Source organism: Schistocerca serialis, chromosome 5, assembly GCF_023864345.2.
Source record: "Schistocerca serialis cubense isolate TAMUIC-IGC-003099 chromosome 5, iqSchSeri2.2, whole genome shotgun sequence".
In the NCBI taxonomy this organism is placed as follows: Eukaryota; Metazoa; Arthropoda; class Insecta; order Orthoptera; family Acrididae; genus Schistocerca; species Schistocerca serialis.
Window position 1 is genome coordinate 140,723,886 of NC_064642.1, and position 24,031 is coordinate 140,747,916.

Consider the following 24,031-nt stretch of genomic DNA (forward strand, 5'->3'; position numbering starts at 1 on the left):
ATGATTGACAGTATTGACCAGAATACTAATAAAAATCCTCAAATTAATGAAGTGTCCTGTTTATCTCTCAACTGGAGAAAGATTCCGGATTACCGCCCCCCCCCCCCCCCCACCCAACTTGGATCTCCAGAAGCAGACTGATAAGAATGGTGAAATAACTAACGACGGGATAACATTCTACCAGTCCATGCTTGCGAAGTCTGAAGTTTGAACGTAGTATAAAAGTTACGAAATCTGAAAAAGGGAATGTATGAAATAACTAACGACGGGATAACATTCTACCAGTCCATGCTTGCGAAGTCTGAACGTAGTATAAAAGTTACGAAATCTGAAAAAGGGAATGTATAGGCGCAGTCTGTATACAGTGGGGATCAATGAAGTGAAATAGAAGGAGAATACGGAATTCTTGTCAGATGTATATATGGCAATAGCGGCAGCAGAAAATGTACAACGGGAGTAGGATACATTATCAACTGGTAAGTAGGGTGAGCTACTTTGAACAGTTTATTGATAGGTTAGTTATCAGGATCTGTCAAACCAACGCCAACAACAGTTGTTCAGGTATAGGCCTACATGCCGACGGTGAGAGAGAGAGAGAGAGAGAGAGAGAGAGAGAGAGAGAGAGAGAGAGAGAGAGAGAGAGAGAGAGAGAACGATTTGGAATATGAAGAGAAATGAAAATCTAATGATCATAGACTGTATCGCAGATGTAGGGGAAAGGAATGTAAGAAACACGCAAGAAAATGGGTTTGGCAGTAAGAATGACAGCGGAGACACGCACCGAGGGCTGCAATAAATCACAGAAGGGAATAGCAAATACTCTACTGACAAATGACACGCGTCTGAAGTTCAAGGATATGGATACTGCTGTAAGTAATACCAGAATAGGCAGTTCAGTTGAAGACGAGTTGGCATCTCTAAAAAGGGCCATCACAAAGGTTTCAAAGCCGATCACAGGTACAGGGAAGACAACTGTGAAGAAACGTTTGCTAACAGAAGAAATACTTCTTTTCATCAGCAAAAGAAGGACGCACAAAAATGTCAGGTTAAGACAGGAATATAGCGTAAATTCCTCAGGAATGAAATTAATTGGAAGTGTAGAGACGCAAGGCGAAATGCTGCAAGAAAATGTGAAGATATCGAAAAGAATTTGTTGTCTGAAGGGGTGATACAGAATACGGAAAGTCGAAACAACTTTTGGTGAAACTAAAAGCGAAGTCATCAATTTTATAGATTGTGCAATGGGAATCTCAGTATAGAATCGACCTGCATAAAAATACTACACCTAGTGAATACTCATTTCCTTAAGTTTTTTTTCTCTTCAATTTGGAGAAAGGTCCGCATTGAAGACCATCACCGAGTAACATCGTACAATAGTGACACGTTAACATGTTTACAACCCACGGATACGTACCCTTCTACAACGCTTATCCTTTTTGGGCAGGAGCATTGTCTATATGGGAGATTTTTGCAATCCATGCCTCTTGCCACTTTTCTCTAGTTCAGTAGCTTTACAGCTGATGTTATCGTTACAATGTCAGAAACGAACTTAGTAAATACGTTTCCAGCAAATACAACGTATTTCGCCTCTGATGCATGCCACCGGCATCCACCCAATGCTTTTATTGCTGTTTCGCTTCTACCGTTTCATAGTCACTCTACGTACATACGGGATACATGCGTCACAAACCTCTTAGTAATTCTAATTCTTCACTTAGAATTTTTTGTTCTCTTACGTCTGATATGGCTAAGGCGTCAGCTTTCTCACACATTCAACGATCACTCAATATCACATTGTGCGTTTTCTCTACGTTACCATCCGAAGTTATAAAAGGATTTTAACTTCATTTGATTACGTTCTATTGAAGCAGTTACTGGATTTTGAGCCACACGTTGCTGTAGTGTGGAAAATGAATCACGGAAATATTGAACATTCCCTTTAACTATTTGCTACAGAACTATGAGCAAGCAGAGAAGTTATTTTTACAATGCAGCTAAACGCTGGTACACGCGTTTGCCTACGTCAGTTTCCAAGAACATCTACGCAGCGCTGAGGAGTAGTTATCTGCAGAGCACGAGCATGAATGGCGACAGGCAAGCCGTGACGCCTTATCTGTGCGCTGACGCCCTCTGAGGCGCCGATGGGCAGCCGAAATACGGCCTACTTGGGAAACCGTTGCGCCGGATCCTACGCTGTTTTGTTTCGTAACGATCCGCTATCTACACAAAGAGATATGGCGGTCAGCTTTCAATGAAAGTCGGTGCAAACATTCCACGACGTTTCTTCGTACGGGATTGAGGAAAGCGTAGTGAAGTTCCAAAACCAATTCGAATCTACACAAAAGATTGTTGATTGTATACGAGGGTAAGTCAATTACTAGCCACAAAATAGTTATAGAATTTTATTGTAATCAAATAGGAAACTTACAAGAACATTTTTAGACAGTCGGCTTGCGTTTCAACGCACTTGGCCCATCGTTGTACATGCTTCTTCATGCCCTCATAAAAGAAGGTTCTCGGTTGAGCTGCGACCCGAGAATGCACCACTTCTTTCACTGCTTCGTCAAATGCAAATCGACGGCCCCTTAATGCCTGTGAGTGGACCAAACAAGTGATAGTGGGGGCAAGATCGGGACTACATGGAGGATGATCCAGTACTTCAAATTTGAGCGTTTCAGCAGCATGCGGACGAGCATTGTCGTGCAACAACCCAACACCTTTTGACAGCAATCCTCGGCGTTTGCTTCAAATTGCAGGCTTTAGCCTGGCAGTACGCATATCACTGTAACGTACACTGTTTATTGTTGTGCCCTTTCCCCATAATGTTCCAGTACTGGACCTTGTGCGTCCCAAAAAACCGTAGGTATCAGTTTTTCTGCGGACGGTTGGGTCTCTCAACTTTTTCTTGCACGGCGAATTTGGACGTTTCCAATCCATACTGTGCCGTTTACTTTACGGCTCGTAATGATGGATCCATGTTTAGTCACCAGTAATGATCCTGTCTAAGAAGTTGTCCCCTTCGTTACCATAGCGATCCAAATGTTTTTTGTAAATGTCCAATCGCGTTTGTTTATGCAACTGTGTGAGTTGTTTTGGGACCCATCTCGCACAAACTTTATGAAACAAGTCTGCTGTGGATGATTTCGCAAGCAGAGCCGTGACTAATTTGCAGACGATGTGCCACTTCGTCAATAGTTAATCGTCTAAGAAAATCATTTCACGCGAACGCTCAACGGTTTCTTCATGTGTGGCGGTTAACGGTCGTCCGGCTCCATCGTGCGTAAAACTTGTGCGACCACTTCGGAATTTTTCAATCCATTCGTAGACACTCCGTCGTGTCAAGACACTGTTCCCGTACTGTACCGGAAGTCTTCGATGAATTTCGGCCCCTGACACGCCCTCCGACCACAAAAACCGATCACTGAACGCTGCTCTGCTTTGGTGCAAATAGACAGCGGAGCAGCCATGAGTAACAGCACGGCAGCGATAACGAAACTAACCTAGCAGCTTGAAAATCGCAAAGATATAACAACAAAGCACGCATCGTCAACGTAAAACGACAGTACTACCAAAATAAACAAGAATATAAATTGCAGATGACTGACTTACCCTCGGTACGGTCGCAGGTTCGAATCCTGCCTCGGGCATGAATGTGTGTGATGTCCGTAGGTTAGTTAGGTTTTAGTAGTTAAGTCACGTAGTGCTCAGAGCCATTTGATTTTACCCTCTTATATATGTTGCCCCACATTCCTCAGTGGTCATTCCCACTGCCAGCTTCAGCAATATTTTGGAGTCCTTAAAATCAAACCAACTGAGGGAGATAGTACCGAGAGGGTGGCAGATATACTAGCGGGGAAAGCGGAGATCCAATATCCACTCAAAGACCACTTAGGACAATGCCAGAAAGATACTTCCAGCATTGGTCATCTGAGCTAGTTGTCACAGTAAATGATCTATAGGTCGGTAAAACAATTTATCTTCACAGCCCCAGTAGTCTTCTAGAACTAGCTAATGATCAATTGCTGTGATGTTGAAACGTTAATGAATGGTTTTAGAAACTTAATCCAAAAGCTTAGTTTGGCACTTGACTCTGGAACATAGTTCCGCACAGGAAATTACTCAGGTTTAAACGATGGAATAAATGACCTCGTCAAATGAATGGTCTTTATTAGAACCATTAGAACAGGGTAAGCAATACCACAAGAGAATACGAAATTATACCACTTAGCACACACGTGGCTGCGATGTTTGTGAAAGCGCCGCTGTCAAAATTAGCTATAGAGGATATTTTACACTGAAGAGCGAAAGAAACTGGTACACTTGCCTAATATCATGTAGGGCCTCCGCGAGCTCGAAGAAGTGCCGCGACACGGCCTGGCGTGGACTCTACTACTGTCTGAAGTTGTGCTGGAGGGTAGTGACACCATGAATCCTGCAGGGCTGTCCATAAATCCGTAAAAGTACGAGGGGGTGGAGATCTCTTCTGAACAGTACATAATGTTCAAGTCTGTGGGTCTGGTGGCTTCTGGACGTACGGCGTGTCGCATTGTGCAGCTGGCATTTCAAGTCTGTTGGAGTGCACAATGGACATGAATGGATGCAGGTAATCAGACTCGTACCTATCACCTGTCAGTCTTATCTAGACGTATGAGGGGTCCCATATCACTCCAACTGGAAACGCCCCACACCATTACAGAGCCTCCACCAGCTTGAACAGTCCCCTGCTGACATGCACGTTCCTTGGACTCATGAGGTTGTCTCCATACCCGTAAGCGTCCATCCGCTCGATTCATCTGAAACGACACTAGTCAGACCAGGCAGCAGATTTCCAGTGACCTACAGTCCAACGTCTGTGCTGACGGGTCCAGGTGAGGCGCAAAACTGTCCCTTTCAGTCATCAAGGGTACACAAGGGGGCCTTCTGTTCCGAAAGCCCATATCGATGATGTTTCAGTGAACGGTTCGCACGCTGGCACTTGATGGCCCAGCATTGAAACTTTCCACAATTTACGGAAGGATTGCACTTCTGTCACGTTGAACGGTTCTCTTCTGTCGCTGTTGGTCCCATTCTTGCAGGGTATTTTTTTTTCGGCCGCAGGGATGTCAGATTGATGTTTTATCCGATTCTTGATATTCACGGTACACTCGTGAAATGATCGTACGGGAAAATCCCCACTTCATCACTACCTCGGAGATGCTGTGTCCCATCGCTCAAGCGCGGACTATACACCACGTTCGAACTCAAATCTTGATAACCTGCCATTGTAGAAGCGGTAACCGATCTAAAATCTGCGTCAGTCACTTGCTGTCATATAGGCGTTGCCGACCGCTGCGCCATATTCTGCTTGTTTACATATCTCAGTATTTGAATACGCATGCCTATACCATTTCCTTTGGCGCTTCGGTGTATTTGAGCTTACTGCGGACCTGTTCGACGTTATAGATGATGAAATGCATGGTAGGATTTCTGCCATGGGAATCCGCTGAAATTTTTACAGGACGGACAGGATTCAAAACTTGCCGGTGTTTACGTAACTGATTCGATGGATCTGTAACATGTCGTGTACCATGAACTAAATTTGGTAATAACTACACAAAAAATATGGCACAGAGTAAGTTTGGTAAGTATCTTTAAAGTAGATTAAGTTGGCACCTAAGCGTAAGCTTATTTCAATAATACACGCAAAGTACACCTTTTTATGTATCAACATGAATATGCATTGCACCTGTTTTATTCAACGATCAGAAATAACGTACTCATATGGTTATGTTCAGGGTATCCAACGAGTTATTAAATGAAACTAGAAAATATTTACGCTAGTATTCCTGTATTCTCATAATGTTACGTTGAAACCGAAAATTGAAAATCTAAAAGAATGACTGACAAAATCCTGCTGGTGTTGGACATCAAAAATGCCAAAAAAAGTTATTTAACTCTGATGGCATCTGTAACATTTCTTATAAAATTACACATCTATTAACATTAACGGATTTCTTGAAATAAGACACTCTCGGTTGCAAAATCTTATATTACTTGCATTCCTCATTTTAATCTGCATATTGTAATTTTTCACCCCTAGGCCAAATTGATGATACCACGCCTCCCCCCCCCCCCAAAAAAAAATGAATCACGCCATTTGCTGCAAATAAAAATTTTGCAACCGGGATTGTCTTATTTAAACAATCCATGCTGAGACTTGGGGGGACGAATGACTAGCACGTATATTACTGCCAAATTTATGGTGTTGGGAATCAACGACATAGTTCTTTCTCTATGGTGTAAGACCGGTTCCTTTTTGCAACTTTGCACGGGCTGAACGAGGAAGTGAAAGGCAGACTTAAGACCACTTCAGCACCGTAGGATCGTATCCATCTTGTCTGCAGTTGAGAGCCGAAACCGCGTCCGAACCATTGGACTGGCATAATTTCCTTGAAAGACTTCAATTCAGAAAAATTCCAAATACACAAGACTGCTCAAGCTGCAACTTTTGTTGTCAAGGACGGCCATGTTAAGTCTGAAGTTTAGTGGAACCGCAGACAATGACTAGTAGATATTCCAGAAATCCCGTAGTGAATAAATTGGCTGCACGCAGATTCCAGGAGAGGGCACGTACCCCTTTTTGCGGATGCCTATGGTTTCTACTATATTTTGAGACAATTTCATCGTCCCTAAGGCTGTCTTCTTACAACAGTGATTTCTGGATCGTGATTAAACCACTCAATGTTGCAACGCCCGTTTCTCAATTCGTAAGCACATACGTCTCGTGAACAGATTCGTTCACACTAACTTTTAAAAGCTTACGTTAATTGTTAGCACTGTGCGTCAATTTCATGGATTTGCTATTTTTGTTAATGTATAAAGGATCTAAAAATCCATACAACTAACGGTTGCAATTGTACCCGAATATAAAACAAAACTAGGCAGCTAGCAAAGTGGTTACTCAGTGCTCTAAACCATCAGAACATATCTAGCAAATGTTCTCTACCGGGAGGGGCCAATGCTAACTACGTACGATATTTTAGTGAATTTAGAACATGAAATAGTTTGTGTTTGCAACAATCAAAACAATGATGCCAAGATATGTCAGACAACATTTAAAACACTCACATTGGAGGAATTAGGGAGCTTAGACATAGAAGCTGTGACGAGTATTACTGGTAGACTGTGTCAAGGACGACGGTAGAGAACTTTTGACGAAACAGAACATAATATCCGACCACTTTAGTAACTTTACATAGCAGCATGCAAAGCGAATAAACTTTTCTAGAATTTTTTTGAAGAAACGACATTTGAAATGTGACAATAGGCGTTATCAAAAACGACGGGATCACAGTGGAACTAAGAAATACGGATGTGGAGAAACGAACACTGGAACCCGAATGGATGAAATGGATATAGAAATTCTACATGTAGCCAAAAACCATAACAATATAAGCAGAGCGGGGAGACGGGTGGTCCTGTGGAAAGTACGGAACTTGAGAAACTTAAAATACTGACAATGACTCACCAACGGTTGTCATGTTCAAGCAGCAGAACACACAATCTATGTAACAATCAGAGGTTAACACGGAGTTGAAGGCTCAAGCTTTTGCCTTTAAGGCAGATGCAAGTTCTGAAGGAAGCTCATGCCTGAAGTTCTACCAAAAATAAGTAATCGGGAAGTCGTTTCCATCCCCTGACACTAATCACGGACGCAGCAGCAGGTTGTGCGCTCACGCCGTCTACCGCAGTGTCTGGAAGCGTTCCAGCTCGCCGCCAATCTGCGCGTGCACCCATCCCGCCCAAACTCCTTGCTTAGACTATTCAAATGACCGACCCACTTGATTTCAAGGAGCACAAGCTTCGTCTCGCGTTCCCCTAACGATGAGTGTGGGGTGGTTGTTCAGTTACTTAACCTAGTTTAGACGGGGCACTAAGTTACGAAACCAACATTCGAAAATAGTATGCAAGACATAGCATATGCGAAACGTCAGTTCACGGCACTTTCACGACACGGGGTTATCAGTTATGCACAGTGTAGGTTATGTGAGGTTTCATGTGATGTAATGAGGAAACGAAATACTTTTTCTCGGAATTAGTGTTTGTTGGAAGTTAAGGATAATCATTAAAAATGAGTGCGAAGATGTGCTGTCTCGAGGCAATTCTTCGTAAAATGAATATCAAAGGATTGTCGGTGTGAAGAGTCACCGACAGAAATACACTCTGTAATAAGCAAGACCTCTAAGATTATTGAAGACTCTTCTGTAGACGCTATTAGCTCAATACGAGCCATCCTGAATAGATTACCTTGAAAACAACAGCTGCGCAAACGCAGAGCTATCCAGCTAAGACAACATGAAGCTAAGGATGGAAAAAGAAAATTTAACATACACTAAGTGAAAAGCTTAATATCAGGCAGATGGAGAAGCTTCCGAACTAAGTGGAATAAATATACTTAACAAATCTAGCAATTGCCGACTTAACAGCATTATAGATACTATACAGACAGCGAACAGAAGAAATGTCCACTTTCTAAAAACACTTACGCTAAATTGCGACATGTTTCACACAGTGTCTCTTTCCTTGTAGCATCTAGAAATCTCAAGTCCCATGAATTTTTCTGGCGCCATTCGTTTTTGGCTGAAGTAGCTTCAGAGTAACTTACAAAATTTTGTCACTGAGCACTCGAGCTGACACAGCTCTACCCACTCAAGAAATAAAACACGTTTATTGTTTTTCTTTTGCACCGATTTCAAGCAGTCAAGCCTAGACTGCGCCACTACCAACGCAACTGCCAAAACTACTTCAGAGACGAAAATGGAGTTTCAGTACCGTGCTCAAGTGTTCTAACTGAAGTGTACAACGATGTGTGGACAGCCATTTACGGTAGTACAGTAGTATCGCGCCGCTAATTGGGAGACGAGTTTCGCAACATGCTATGTCCATGTAAAGTAGAGTTTATGCACTAGTGCTAAAAATCTGGGGCACGCTTTATCAGTTGTACTAGTTTTCATTTCATGGAGGACAACAGTTTCACATTTTGTTAAAGTTCTTGCAGGAAAAAAATAAAATAAAATAAAAAAGAGTTCTTAATGGCCGAATACTTCCGTTTAGGTACGCATTCGACGGAGATAGTAACTAAACCTGGTTCAATTAGAACTGGAGGGAAAAGATACGGCCACATAATGGCCATACACATGTTTCACTTATAGTGTTCAGCAACTTAAATTTTTTCTCGTTTGAATTATAGTCTGTACACATTCAGAAACTTTGGCAAGTAGGAGTTCTCAAGCGATTATGATTTCGGTCGATGACTAAAGCTAAATTTAGTATATACTGAATTCTTCACATCACGCCACTGGGTAAATGGTGATTAAGTCGCTCTTGTCTGTGTCACACCAACGCTGAGCGATGGATAGTATTTTTACAGCAAGGTGTCTCACGCGCCGACATTGTTACGTTACACACCGCTACGCTACACTCTACTAGCGACAAAGAGTTAGCATGCTAATAACGTTTTATTTAAATGGTTTCAGAGTTTTCACATAAATTCGGAAGCATCACTTTTCAACACGCCCTCGTATTATAGTAAGTTTTGGAAACAGCCTACATTACTTCTATTTCGCTGTTCCTATCACCTGGAAAGTGACTTATCTGTCATTTAAACAGTGTGATAAACCGTCCTCCGTAACAGATGGACTGTAACAGATGTACTGTAACGGACGACTAACTTTGGTAACGGCAATGTCTCGGCAATTTTACTGTCGCAACCACCACTAAAAGTTATTCCCAGAGCATTATGAACGGGATAATGTCGAGACTAACAACATACGAATCCTGCGGACAGGAAGCTTAGCCTCGTCTTGCGGCGCCGTGCAGCAGATTAGCGGACTCAGTCGCTACTCAGTGTGGTAGCGACGGCGGTCTTTTTGTCGCAAGCCTGTGGTGTTCCCAGAACGGAACAGCCATCGACGCGCTCTCCTTTGCAGGCAACTGGATGCCTCCATTGCCGGCAGCAACATAACCAGCACAAGCCGAGCTCGCGGAAAGTCAGATCTGCTCTTTTGGAACATGCCTAAATACTCCAAGGCACACATTATTACGACCGCATCTGCTGCCTTGATAATACGCCTTTTTCACGTTTATGAAACTCATACATAGTTCCTACACTAAAATGCCGCAACAGCTAAGCGGATTTACTAGACATGCATTTTGACTTTTAACTACGAAACAACGAGACTGCATCTACATCTACATGATTACTCTGCAATTCCCATTTAAGTGAATGGCAGAAGGTTCATCGAACCACAATCATACTATCTCTCTACCATTCCACTCCCGAACAGCGCGCGGGGAAAAACGAACACACAAACCTTTCTGTTCGAGCTCAGATATATCTTATTTTATTTTGATGATCATTCCTACCTATGTAGGTTGGGCTCAACAAAATATTTTCGCATCGGAACAGAAAGTTGGTGACTTAAATTTCATAAATAGATCTCGCCGCGACGTAAAACGTCTTTGCTTTAATGACTTCCATCCCAACTCGCGTATCATATCTGCCACACTCTCTCTCCCCTATTACGTGATAATACAAAACGAGCTGCCCTTTACTGCACCCTTTCGATGTCCTCCGTCAATCCCACCTGGTAAGGATCCCACACCGCGCAGCAATATTCTAACAGAGGACGAACGAGTGTAGTGTAAGCCGTCTCTTTAGTGGACTTGTTGCATCTTCTAAGTGTACTGCCAATGAAACGCAACCTTTGGCTCGCCTTCCCCACAATTTATCTATGTGGTCTTTCCAAGTGAAGTTGTTCGTAATTTTTACACCCAGGTACTTAGTTGAATTGACAGCCTTGAGAATTTTACTATTTATCGAGTAATCGAATTCCAACGGATTTCATTTGGAACTCATGTGAATCACCTCACACTTTTCGTTATTTAGCGTCAACTGCCACCTCCCACACCATACAGCAATCTTTTCTAAATCGCTTTGCAACTGATACTGGTCTTCGGATGACCTTAATAGACGGTAAATTACAGCATCATCTGCGAACAACCTAAGAGAACTGCTCAGATTGTCACCCAGGTCATTTATATAGATCAGGAACAGCAGAGGTCCCAGGACGCTTCCCTGGGGAACACCTGATATCACTTCAGTTTTACTCGATGATTTGCCTTCTATTACTACGAACTGCGACCTTCCTGACAGGAAATCACGAATACAGTCGCACAACTAAGACGATACCCCATACGCCCGCAGCTTGATTGCAAGTCGCTTGTGAGGAACGGCGTCAAAAGCTTTCCGGAAATCTAGAAATACGGAATCAACTTGAGATCCCCTGTCGATAGCGGCCATTACTTCGTGCGAATGAAGAGCTAGCTGCGTTGCACAAGAACGATGTTTTCTAAAACCATGCTGATTACGTATCAATAGACCGTTCCCCTCGAGGTGTCTTATATTGTAACTGCTTGCAGTACACGCTCCAAAACTACTACTACTGCAAACCGACGTCAATGATATGTGTCTGTAGTTCGATGGATTACTCCTACTTCCCTTCTTAAACACTGGTGCGACCTGCGCAATTTTCCAATCTGTAGGTACAGATATATCTGTGAGCGAGCGGTTGTATATGATGCTAAGTAGGGAGCTATTGTATCAGCGTAATCTGAAAGGAACCTAATCGGTATAAAATCTGGGCCTGGAGACTTGCCCGTATCAAGCGATTTGAGTTGCTTCACAACCCCTAAGGTATCTACTTCTAAGAAACTCATGCTAGCAGCTGTTCGTATTTCAAATTCTGGAATATTCCATTCGTCTTCCCTGGTGAAGGAATTTCGGAAAACTGCATTCAATAGCTCTGCTTTACAGTACCATCGGCACTGCGCAGCGAAGGTATTGACTGCGTCTTCCCGCTTGTGTACTTTACATACGACCAGAATTTCTTTGGATTTCCTACCAAATTTCGAGACTTTCGTTGTGTAACCTATTAAAGGCATCTCGCATTGAAGTCCGTGCCAAATTTCGCGCGTCTGTAAAGTTAGCCAATCTTCGGGATTTCGCGTTCTTCTGTACTTCGCATGCTGATCGTCGTATTACTTCGGGAAGCAAGATTTTAAACTATCTGTAGAGGTGACAAAACAAAAACCGAACAAGAAAGTAAGAACTACTGACGTAGACGCTGAAGGTCGCTAGCATGCAGTTCTGACGCAGCTGCCTATCTTCTATCTCACAAACAATGCACAAGCTAGACAACTATATCAGAGCCACAATTCGAAGTAATGCAAACTACTCGTGCAGTAGAAAACACTGCACTGCACCCCCCCCCCCCCCCCCCCCCCACACACACACACACACACACACACACACACACACACACACACACCGCTGGTGTAAGTATCCTAGTAAACATGTTGACCACAGTTTCGAGTGGGATCTGAGTAATGAATGTTAACTGAAACATGTAGATTCAGATACAACGAACGAACCATACGAGACTTACTATTCACGTCCCAACACCCGTTGTTTTGCACACTGTCCTCAGGAAACCAGATATTTATGAACATGTGGAGCAGTTTAACTACTGCTTTCAAAGCAAACGTGAGAGGTAAGATTATGCTGCTCGAAAGTTTTCCAAATGGGTAATCGACCAAAAATTTTTATCACTATTCCAGAACGCTACCCTACAATATTTTTCTGGTTCAATGAAGTAGACCGTCACATTAAACTTGTCACCGAAGCTAATCCGTGTCAAGTCCTGTTTGGTTTCCCGCTTTCAAACTGATTTAGTTTTGTTGAATTAAAATAGTTTCAGAATCTTATACTAATCTAAAATAGTGTGTCACTGATTTCCACCTATGTGTGTGTGTGTGTGTGTGTGTGTGTGTGTGTGTGTGTGTGTGTGTGTGTGTATTAAATACTATGGCCGAAATTTAATGACATTTCACTGGTGTGATTCTAAATTTCCTGGTCAAGTAAGGCCATGGGACAATACATGTATCTTCGTTCATGCATTTAGCTCTGCGACACTCAACCAAATTCCCAGAAATGCCGGCGGAGTTAATAGCGCGACCAAGTTTTAGAGAACAAGGCCTTATCACTTTGCAGCACTACAAATATTTAATTAGTACAAAAAGCGCTCAATTACTACTTGTGTGGGCACATCATGCATATTCAAGAAGTCAGGGTGTACCGATAGCCACAACTGTACATCGGCCGCAGATCTTCCGAACCCAGCCGCTTATGGACGATACCAAATATAAAACACTTCCTGCTCAGGGGTGGTTGACACTGGACAGAAATCGAGACCATAGTGGTCCAGCACGTGGGATGTTCTTCCCTGCAGTTCCTGCGATCAATACCAGAAGGCAGGCGGTAAGAGACACGCCCAAGGAAGACGGGGCGCCTTTCGGCACCACCTTGGCCTTCACGACGTACAACAACGCCTCCGCGGGATGGATTTTTACTGTCGAGAGTTTTTAGTCGGTGTATTGTGTTCGTTAAAGAATCTCACCTAATTATAATCGACCCTCAACAATCTGGGTCTTGACTGTTCTAGCCTGAGAACTGAACTTTCTCTAAGAGTGTGTAATCATACATCTAATGTATCGCAAAATTGCTGCTCGCATTGTCTGTTAGATACAAACGGAACCCCGCTTCTATTTTCCTAATATTACTAGTTACTCTTTAGCTGATAGTTGAATATGTTGCCAAATGCCAAGAGAGTGAAGGAAATGCCTTTTGGTATCACCGATCCTATAGCGGAAACAGATGCGACAAAACCGGCCGTCAATCCCAAACAACTAAAATTAATGTCTGATTCAGAATCAAACGCTAAACCAGTGAAAAATTTAACTATACCTATGACCACAAGCAGTCAATGTTATTAAAAAACACGCGGTATCCCCAAGACTAATATAAACAAGTGAATTAATACAATATGAACAGCTACATTTTGCGAAGGCAGAAAAAAACTTAGGTCAACACGGGCAACAGCATTCACACTACATTAATGACACTGAAGCATAGGTATTTAAGGATTTCCGGCAAGCTGGATTAATTCAAAGACAGAAACTTGTGTTAACCAGTTCGATAAGAAACAGCCGAAGTTTCAACTTTGACTATTTCTGTAACGTATTTGGCTCAGGTAAAATACCTAAGAATATTTTAACTTAAGTGACAACGGCCACGAAAGCCTGCAGACTTACGTGAGACTTAGGATGTTAGCTGGTTCTAAGCGAAAATGATTTCTTAGATGCTTACCTTATTTTACTAGCATAGGCACTGCCAGGCCGTCGCTAAAATGAAGCTTCACGAATATTACATTATTCCTTGGGCAGGATGCCGGGAGTTCATACTTTATTCTCGATCGGGTCCACGTGAAAGCGTCTATGCACGAATATTCAAACTTTATCGTACAGTTGAAAATGCTTTACAAAGTGAGTCACTTCTGTTGACCATATGTTTACTCATTCTAAATCAGACTTCTCCTGATATTGTCTTCGAACGTTCTGTATATTTACAGATGTCACTCCATTTTGTACAATGTAGCTAATTATTTAACTCTAAGAGATTTGCCAGTCGAGCAAGCGAACACGTATTATCTCGAATAAAAACTATTTTTGTGCGGTAACAAATATACTGGAGCAATGCCTGCGACTATGAAGTAAATTTAATAACAGAAGTGATCGTCGTATGACTTAACATTCTGATTTTCTTGCCTAAAGCAGCGAACGTTGTTACGTCAACGCTGTTGACTGTGGTAAGTCAAACAACGAGGCTTTAAAACTCTTACTCCCCTTGTGGAGTTACCATATCTCAAGCGTAATAGGTAACTGATTAGACGTTCGTCCACTGACATCTAATATAAAGTTCACCAGTTTCGCAACCATACCACAAAATTGTAGACATTCTTACTATCAGGATTATCAAGCCACAATTAAACTCGTTTGTTCCTCCCCTGACGTTTATGCTTTATTAGGACTCCGTGTATTTATTACGAAACCGCGATCGAGGTGAAATTTTAATTATCAATAGCAGCGATATTTCTTGTATAGTAAGCAAAATTTATCGAACTGAAACCACTATGTGACTAGTCTTCATATCAATTTCCAGAATATTTAAGCAGCACTACGCAACTAATGCTGGAACTGTTCTAACGTCGTTGGTAGTAGCTAGTAGGTTAATAGCCGGCAGGTTGAGAGTTTCCAGGTCAATTTCTCAAGTAGCTTTATGACGTGTAAATTTACCTGAGTAACACCAAGCATTCATTCCACTTCTGCAATGGAAGACTTATTCGGACAGCGTGTGGTTGTGTGTGTGTGTGTGGGGGGGGGGGTTAGAACGATTGAGTTTCGAAATGCTGATAAACTTTTTTTCATCCAGTGTACTTTAAGACATACCTTGCACGAAAAATTTGAGCTGTTAAAATTTTAAAAATCACACTAGCTATATTCAGATGACGTAATCCACGGTTGAGAGCATGTAAACGCAATAGTTCTTGCAGACAGAATGAGCTTATGTGATTGGCGGTTGCGAAACATCACTTGAACATACTGCGGATACGAAGCCTCTGACACGAAAGAATGCTTCGCCAAACCTGTGCACTGAGTGATAAGCTACGATATTTTATATAGTCATTGCTCCCGACATGCAAGGCACCAAACCGATGAACGCCACGCATTCCTGACAAGCGGTAACGCCCGGCAGTGACTACGTCGGCGACTCCCACGGCGGGCGTTGAAATGCCTTGTCAGTAAACACGTGACCTTCACGTAGGTCAATGCCATCGGCGACGACAGCGGCGGCGGCGGCAAACGAGATAAACATATCCCCGCTTCACTTAGCCCCGCCAGCTCTCGCCCTCTGCGCAGAAGGCTGTTGGTGACTTGCCAGCAGCTGGACTCAAACCACGGCGAAGCTGCCCATGGGAAACGAAGCTGGCTGGAATGCGGTCCAACAGAACCGGAAAACTCACTGCGCAAGGGGCAAAGCAATGCCGACGCTAGGTCACCCAATCGATGGCCAATTTCTCTCTCTCTCTCTCTCTCTCTCCCCCCCCTGCGTGCGCGTGTGTGAAGAGAAATTTCATTCGTTTTATTTACCTTTTATACACTCTATATGTAACACTCCACAGTGTCCAAAAATTTTCTATGCAGTTTTCAAAGATCAAAGATGAAGGTGAACCATAAGCCCTTGTGTCGACCCACCTGTGCTAAATATCCATGCATCTAGGGCAGGTGTGGGCAAATAGCATCCCGCGGGCCGCGTGCGCTCCGCTAATCGTTTTTGTGCGGCCGGCCAAGACAAAACGTTCAACACTTTACACCTTTTCTGAAATGCAAAGATAAACCTAGGATATTAGATGGAAAATAGACATTTACATCTGGTTGATACCGTAGAACGGAACAATCGTGGCTTATAAGTTAATGAATTTTACGACTTAACGAAATGACAGATTCGTCGGTGGCATAATCAACCAAAAAAAGTACACTGCGAAGAAGAACATTAGATAACTAAGACCTTGGAGGAAGTACCGACAGTCACTAACATGACGAACCACGACGAAAGGTTTTCTGTGGCGGTCACGAATATCCCACATCTAATCAGAGTCACGTATCACTATTTTCCCAAAGCACTAGCAGCAGAGATCCCACATGGGTTATAATCCTTAAGGGAATATTAGGTGTAGCTGCGTATTACAGAAGACAACGAAGTGATCCAACTAATAAGAATATTTCACGTTACATATATTCCACAGAGACATTCCATAAGAATTATGGAGATTATTTGAAGAGCCAGCAACTACAAAACTATACCACCTGGTGTGCAAGATGAGATAGAGGGTATTTCACCTAACTTCACAATGAATGCAATAATTCCAGTCCCACAGAAGACAGAAGACAGATGCTATCAGACATTAATGTTACCCGAACTATCAGCTCAATATTGGTTGCAAAATACTGACATTCACTGAACGATGGAAAAACTGACAAACCAACAGAGGGGAAGATCAGTTTAGATCTAAAAGAAACGTAGGAGCTGCGAAGCAACGCTAACTATACAACTTACCATTAGTTGACTATAGAATGCAAAATTGTGTAATATTTGTGGATTAAGATAAAGTTTTTGAAAACATCAGCTGGAATATTCCTTGTAGTTATGTATGTAGCAGGGATAAAATACAGGAAGTGAAATTTTATTAACAACTTGTACAGAAGACTGCAGTTTGAAGATGTAAGGGCATGAAAGGAAGCAGTAATTTAGGAGGTAGGGGTGTAGCTTATCCCCAACTATTCAATCTGTACACAGATCATGTAGTGAAGGAAACCACAGAGATTTTTTGGAGAGAGAATTACAGTTGAAATACAAACTGTGTTACGTCAACGACATCTTAATTCTGTCACAAATTACTTGGCAGAATAGTTGACGGGATTTACAGTGTCTCAGAAAGAGAACAAAATACAAGGGACACTGAATTCCGGTTAATTATACCCAGCCAATGCTGAGGCAATTAAGACACGAGATACCAAACGCAGTACATGATTTTTCCTGCCTGGGCAGTAAATGACTCCGGAGCAGGTAGGATATAAAATGCAGGCCGGCAGCAACAAGAAAACGATTCTGGAAAACAGGAATTTGTTAATAGTTAAAATAAATATAAACGTTAAGAAGTAATTTTGATGCGTGTCTAGAGTTTAGCCTTGTACGGTAATGAAACCTGGATAGTAAAAGTTCAAACCGGAGGAGAAAATCGGCTTTTGAAATGTGGTGCTACAGAAGAATGCTAAATATTATATGGGTAGATCTAACAACAAATGAAGAGGTACTGAATCGCATTGGGGGAAAATTTATGGCACCACTTAACTACAAGAGTAATCTTTGGGCTCATCATGGAGTTGAGGAATGGTCAATTTTATAATGCAAAAGTTCAAGAATAAAATTTGTACAGTAACATCTAGGCACTAACAGTTAGCAGATTCACATGCATGTACATTGCATTGCTTTGAGATGGAGAGGCTTGCACAGGATACACTAATGTGGGGAGCTGTGCCCGCATCTCGTGGTCGTGCGGTAGCGTTCTCGCTTCCCACACCCGGGTTCCCGGGTTCGATTCCCGGCGGGGTCAGGGATTTTCTCTGCCTCGTGATGGCTGGGTGTTGTGTGATGTCCTTAGGTTAGTTAGGTTTAAGTAGTTCTAAGTTCTAGGGGACTGATGACCACAGATGTTAAGTCCCATAGTGCTCAGAGCCATTTGAACCATTTTTTGTGGGGAGCTGTGTTAAACCTGCCTTGCAACAGAATACTGTCATCTGCTGAGAAACACATTGCAGAATGAGGTAGGACTTTTTACTGATAAACTTAGCACAACCAGACCAAATGAACCAGAATACACTGTGGGCTTTAAGACTTTGTTGCAAACAATTCACCTGAATGTAATTATTTAAACAAAAACGTTCAATACATTAAGTTTTTAAAATGAACTATAACGTTTAAATAACTTCTCCCAGTCTTTTACAGATATCTAACCATTTATCACAAATATATTGCACATGCCATAAGTTTTTCGTTATAAATCTCAAGTATTTTCTCAGCTATTAAAAGTTCACATCACAAATTTCGCTAATTACATGTATAGATTGGTAATCTGTCTGGGGCTAGGAGAAATAACTTTACACTTTTATTTGGATTTAGAAACTTACACTGAAAATGTATTTCCATTTAATTTTCTCTCTCTCTCTCTCTCTCTCTCTCTCAGCGTGATCATCCGCATGAACATCACCTGAAACACTTTCCGATACTACCTGCACGACATGCTTGTCATGCAGCGCAGCATAGACGTCCTGTGTTACCAGCCTCATTCGCACAGCCCCCACCGAGCAGACCAACAAGCAAAATTAATACTGCATTGTCATTCGTGAAATATGTTCTTAGTGAATTTCACAATTTGTAACAGACAGGACGACCTAATAACGTGTTGAACTACGGGTATATTTTTTTAGTCTTATTTTAATTCAAATGGAGTACAGCAATTCAAAAATCGTATCTTTAAAGTAGCACCATTTCTATCTCGTTGCACGTAAGGCCCTTTCCACTACAGTATACAATCTTCCTGAAGTATGTTAAAACATTTCCACTCCGACCAGTCTCCCATTCTGGTTACTTCTGATATTTACAAAAGATGACTTCACCATTAGGGTATAAATATTAAGAGCCCACACAGAATTGTTCTACAAATTAAACCAACAAATTAAACAAATTAAACCAACAAATTAAACCAACCAGAGAAAACCTCTCCTACTGAAGCGTGGTCAGAACTTTGCACTTTGTTTCACTAATATAATGCAGATAGTGACTACATTTAATTCTGCAGACAACGTTAAAACTCACCCTCCAATTCCACGACCTCTAAAATATATCTCAAGCATCAACAACAAACTGTGTAACATGCGTTACGTCGTAGTTATGTTTAAGTTCAAATATTCTCACACAGCAATACGAATAAATAGTATTACTTATCTCTAACTGCGGGACTCCTGATTCGTGGTCATGGCCGATCTTTCCGCCATTTCAATGGGCGTTACTTCATACAGAACATTCGCAGTTTGGTGGGTTTTTATCGCAGAATATTCTAAACAAAAAGTTTGTGTCGAATAACTTAGAACACATCTCAGTTATCGGGCATGTGGTACAGTACGGTGATGCTATAACAGAAATTTAATTGTCTAATGAAAGACGTCGCCCACAGGAATTTCGTGCACTTTCTACGCATCGATAAGACGTCACTAGTTAGGAACTGGCAGCCCAGCCCGTTACCGCGAAGTTAGCACGGTAGTCAAATCGAGTACCAATCGTCTTAAAACTGTGGGCTAATTCTGATACTACTGAACTAGTAGAAACATGGCTACTGTCGCTAACATCAGATACAAATGAAAGCCTGAAGGTTGTGGAACTTTGTTCCCAAAGCTTTCAATCAGGACATTAATGTATGATAAATGATATGGGTGTTTCTGTTAAGTTCCCTTTACTACACAGCTGCCGTCAAGGACAAGCAGTTCCTACTAGTTATTCTGAAACAGCATAATTTGTTCCACACGTTGCAGCTAGCTATTTCATCAGTACCGGCATCTCTGAACTTTACAAACACTTGCAGTGGGAACTGATCCACTATTAGCTTCTATTATAGCACAAAAATATGCCAGATTCTGGAATAATTAAACCGATTTTACGACCACCGGAGCGTTCATCAGACTAACTTAACTGTGTAGCACTTATCAGTGCTAAAGCACATCTTAATGAGCGTATCAACTGTAACACACCTGTTGAGTAGGTAGTTTACTACAGTTGCTATTTACATTTGTACACATCTACGTTAACTACGTCCCCTATTCCATTACTGTATGGAATATATAAAAAATGGCTTCCTTGCGATCTCTATGCATACTACCGATTTCTTAATCTATTTCCGTTTCGCATCACTTTGGGGTATTACCATCTAGGTAAGTAGTAAGCAGTCAACAATCCGAAGATTGTTTTCAACACCGCAGTGCTTTACTAGACAGTCGCATTAGATATGGTGTTGCCTTTCCCAGATCTTTGAACTGACTGATACCTTACCTACCAATGTGGATAACAAGCCATGATGCAACTCGGCATTTTTCACATTAGCATTGTCAGACGTGGAAAAAGTGATAAACATTCTTTGACTGATTGGAGACCGAATCCGGTAGTCTGCATACATAATCTGGCACTTTATCACCGAGCTAATTTAGAAAGACAATGGAAGTTACGACTGTGCTGTTTTTCCACCCAAGCAGATTTTTATCTTAAAACAGCTGAATATTTGAAAAACTCCTTCGCTCCATGAATCAATGTCTGAGCTCTCTCTCTATGGTGCTAGTACTATCTTTGGTCCGCAATGTCACTCTTTTTAAACAAAACTGACCTGAGTCATTTTCGAGTTATGTTTGACGATTCGCAACGTGGGAGCCCTATAAACACGAGCCAGTGAAGGACGCTAACACCGCTGCGTATCCAAAGAAATCGAACTGTAGTTTAATTGCTGGCGTCTTTTACTCTTGGGTTTCAATAGGTCCTCCTCCTAAGAACCCAAACTTTTAGTCTCATCCGTCTTCGGAATGGTTCATGCCTTTGGGTGGCGTGGTTTGCGACCGACATAATGTTAACTGCAGACAGTCGGCAGCACGAAAGCGAGTCAAGACAAGCATCTAATGTGCTCTGGTCGAAAAGTTGTGACTGATAGTTCAAATTTTTTGGGCACAGCTTGCTCTACCCCCTCCCCTCCCCCTTTTTGTGAACTTGTTCGACGACTGTTTCAACATCTACGCTGAGCCTCGTAGCCGTTTCCAGATCAGGAAGGGAAGTACGATTATTTATGACAGATGAGGTAGTATTCTGTGACAATGTGCCAAGGTTTTAGAATGAGGTTACTCATTTTATTTCCGTTCTGGTGGTTCTCTTCACGTTTAGATCGTAGCGTTTATTTCTTAGAACAGAGACGACGTTGTATCCATAAGAGTTTACCTTAACTTCATCGCTGTGAATCTTGTTCAGTATGTCCTGGATGTGGGGATAACACATTCCGTAGCTATACGGGATGCAGTGCTGTGACATCGCATCGCAATACAGAAGGGAAATCATGACTGCCTTTGTACACATGTGCTTCGGAGGGCCGACCTTTACCAGAAAAATGACTCGTGTGCTCGGCAATTTTAAGGTTGTATAGGGTAAATAATAGTCTACGCGCCTCCAATCCCAAATGCAATGCTTACTGTGAGTCTTGCGTTTCACAAGAACTACTCCGAGAACGTGGTATCAGGACCTTGTTGCTACGTATGTCAGCCAATGCAAGATGCCTTTCAGAAACTTCAGGAAGCGATATTGGATAAAATTTAGCAAATTTTCAAATGGAGCAATTACCTGATGTCAAGTATTTTTCACACAGGGATAAGAGGGCATTGTTTGTGGCTTGGAATACAGAATTCAGTATTCAGTCTTAATGAGTAGGCACCGTCATTAGCAACCTCACTGTAGTATGATAGGGCCACTGCTAATTCCGATGCGTAAACAATCTGGCGGACGACGTCTGAAGCTCCAAAAAAAGCCTTCGCAAACTAAGCAGTTGTGGACAGTAGTAGTCGGATACGTCACGAAATACAGTTGCAAACATTGGCATCCGACTAACCTTAACTGTAATACGAGTAGAAACATTAAGGATCAGATCTGGCCACACGAACGGCGATCTAGTTCAACCCAAAGAGTGTGGATGGCACTGCCACGAATCTAGCCATGGAGAAAACAGATGGGCTCAGATTTATTGCACGAAAGACGTCTAACACTGTTCTACATTGTGGGACCATACCACAGGAAGTAATACCAGAAGACAGAAAAAATTCATAAAGTTGCACGGAGGGGCCCAAGAAACTTTAATGGGAAACGCTGCAAGAGGAACTATGTGCACCGCCGACACTGGGGAAAATGACACCGCAAGTTGGGTTGCGGAGTACAGATGTACAGACGTACGTGATTGGCAGGGTACACTGTCTTAACCGTTGTGACATGGCTACTGCGCCTACCCGCACGCAGAAAATAGTACAAAGGCACTAGAATAAAACTTTTAGTGGTATATAACAGGGGTTTATTGACTAATACAAAAAACAGGAGGTATACTTGCTAATGAAACAGGGAAGCAAGTTGAACATTAAAAATCACTAATTCAATAATACTCGATTAATGAAGACTATTGTAATGTGCTTCGAGGGAGGATCGGTATCTGGCTAACGAAGTTTTTATCACATACATGACTATAGTTACACAACTCAAATTTCCACAGCATATCGCTTACAGCAAATACGAACTGTACAGAGGGCAGTGAGCACAAAGGGATTTTGTTTTGCGGTCACTTCAGCATATTCCACATCCCGCTTACTTGTCTGAATCATTCTGGCGTTGTACAACAGTACAGGTTCTTCCAAGATCTAGCTTACTGTCAACCTCAGCTAAAGTTGTTTGTGGGTACTCTTCAGTCTCGAGCGTACAGCTGGGTCCACAAGTCCCTTGGCAAGCGACGTAAACACAATTTCACTTTGCAGTGGATTGGGTGGGAAAGCTGTGAAATGGGCAAATTCATTGTCCAAACTGATTTTGACCAACAAATACAGTAAATGGTCGCAGATTGGCCCGACGGCTAGTAGCCTACGCGATACATTTTTCGTCAGTGGTTTCAACGCCTTCCTTAGTGATGTATACAACAATGTCTAGCTTGATAGTAACTGCACTTATTTTTGCTATGGTACATGAATGATACAAGCAAGACAGCTTTATTTCCATTTGGCACAAACGATACTACAGTAAAGCCGTAAATGTTGGGTATTTGTTTTCCGCCTCGCGCTCGGAAACCAAGCTGTATCCGCCTCATGTTTTCGCGAAGTGCCCCAAATAGTTGAAGCCAGCCTTCCGCAGCTATTTCACCACTTCGAAGAAAAATTACCAGCTATCACATTCCGGTTGGTACCAAAAATGGGTTCTGAAAGCCGCTTAACAGCCTGCGTTGGTTTTGCAAGTTTCATTTCCAGATAGGGTGATTCTATCGCTATTTTTCTCCGAGTAAATATATCCACTGATGAAATGATACGTCTTAAGTGTCATTCAGGACGATAATTTTCAACCTATACTTACAGGGTTTGTTGGGTGTGTACATTTCAAACCTGCAGTTGTGTCTGAATCCCACCAACATCTAATTAATGCTAGCATACTGAACGACTGTATGACTATTGTGGCAGTTTATGAAACATTCTAATAACCAGGAAACTGGAGCTGCTGTGTCGGTCTTCTTTCTTCAGTACTGCGTTGTCAAACCTAAGGCACACTTGATCAGACATGCACTTCAGTTACATTACACTCCGAGAGATGTCCGTTCCTGTTCAATCAGTGGAGAATGGAGCATCTAGGTCTTAATTATTAGATTTGAACAGCAGGAAACTTCAAAGTGCATATAAAGCCTTCAATTTCTCAACAGTAGCATCTCTA

The 24,031-nt window shown here is 42.1% G+C and overlaps 1 protein-coding gene across 5 annotated transcripts in view; it reads right to left on the bottom strand.

The window, feature by feature from the left end:
- LOC126481642 (serine/threonine-protein phosphatase 4 regulatory subunit 1-like) overlaps positions 1–24,031 on the bottom strand; it is a 341,775-nt gene that overhangs the window by 95,742 nt on the left and 222,002 nt on the right. The gene's annotated exons all lie outside the window — the stretch shown is intronic.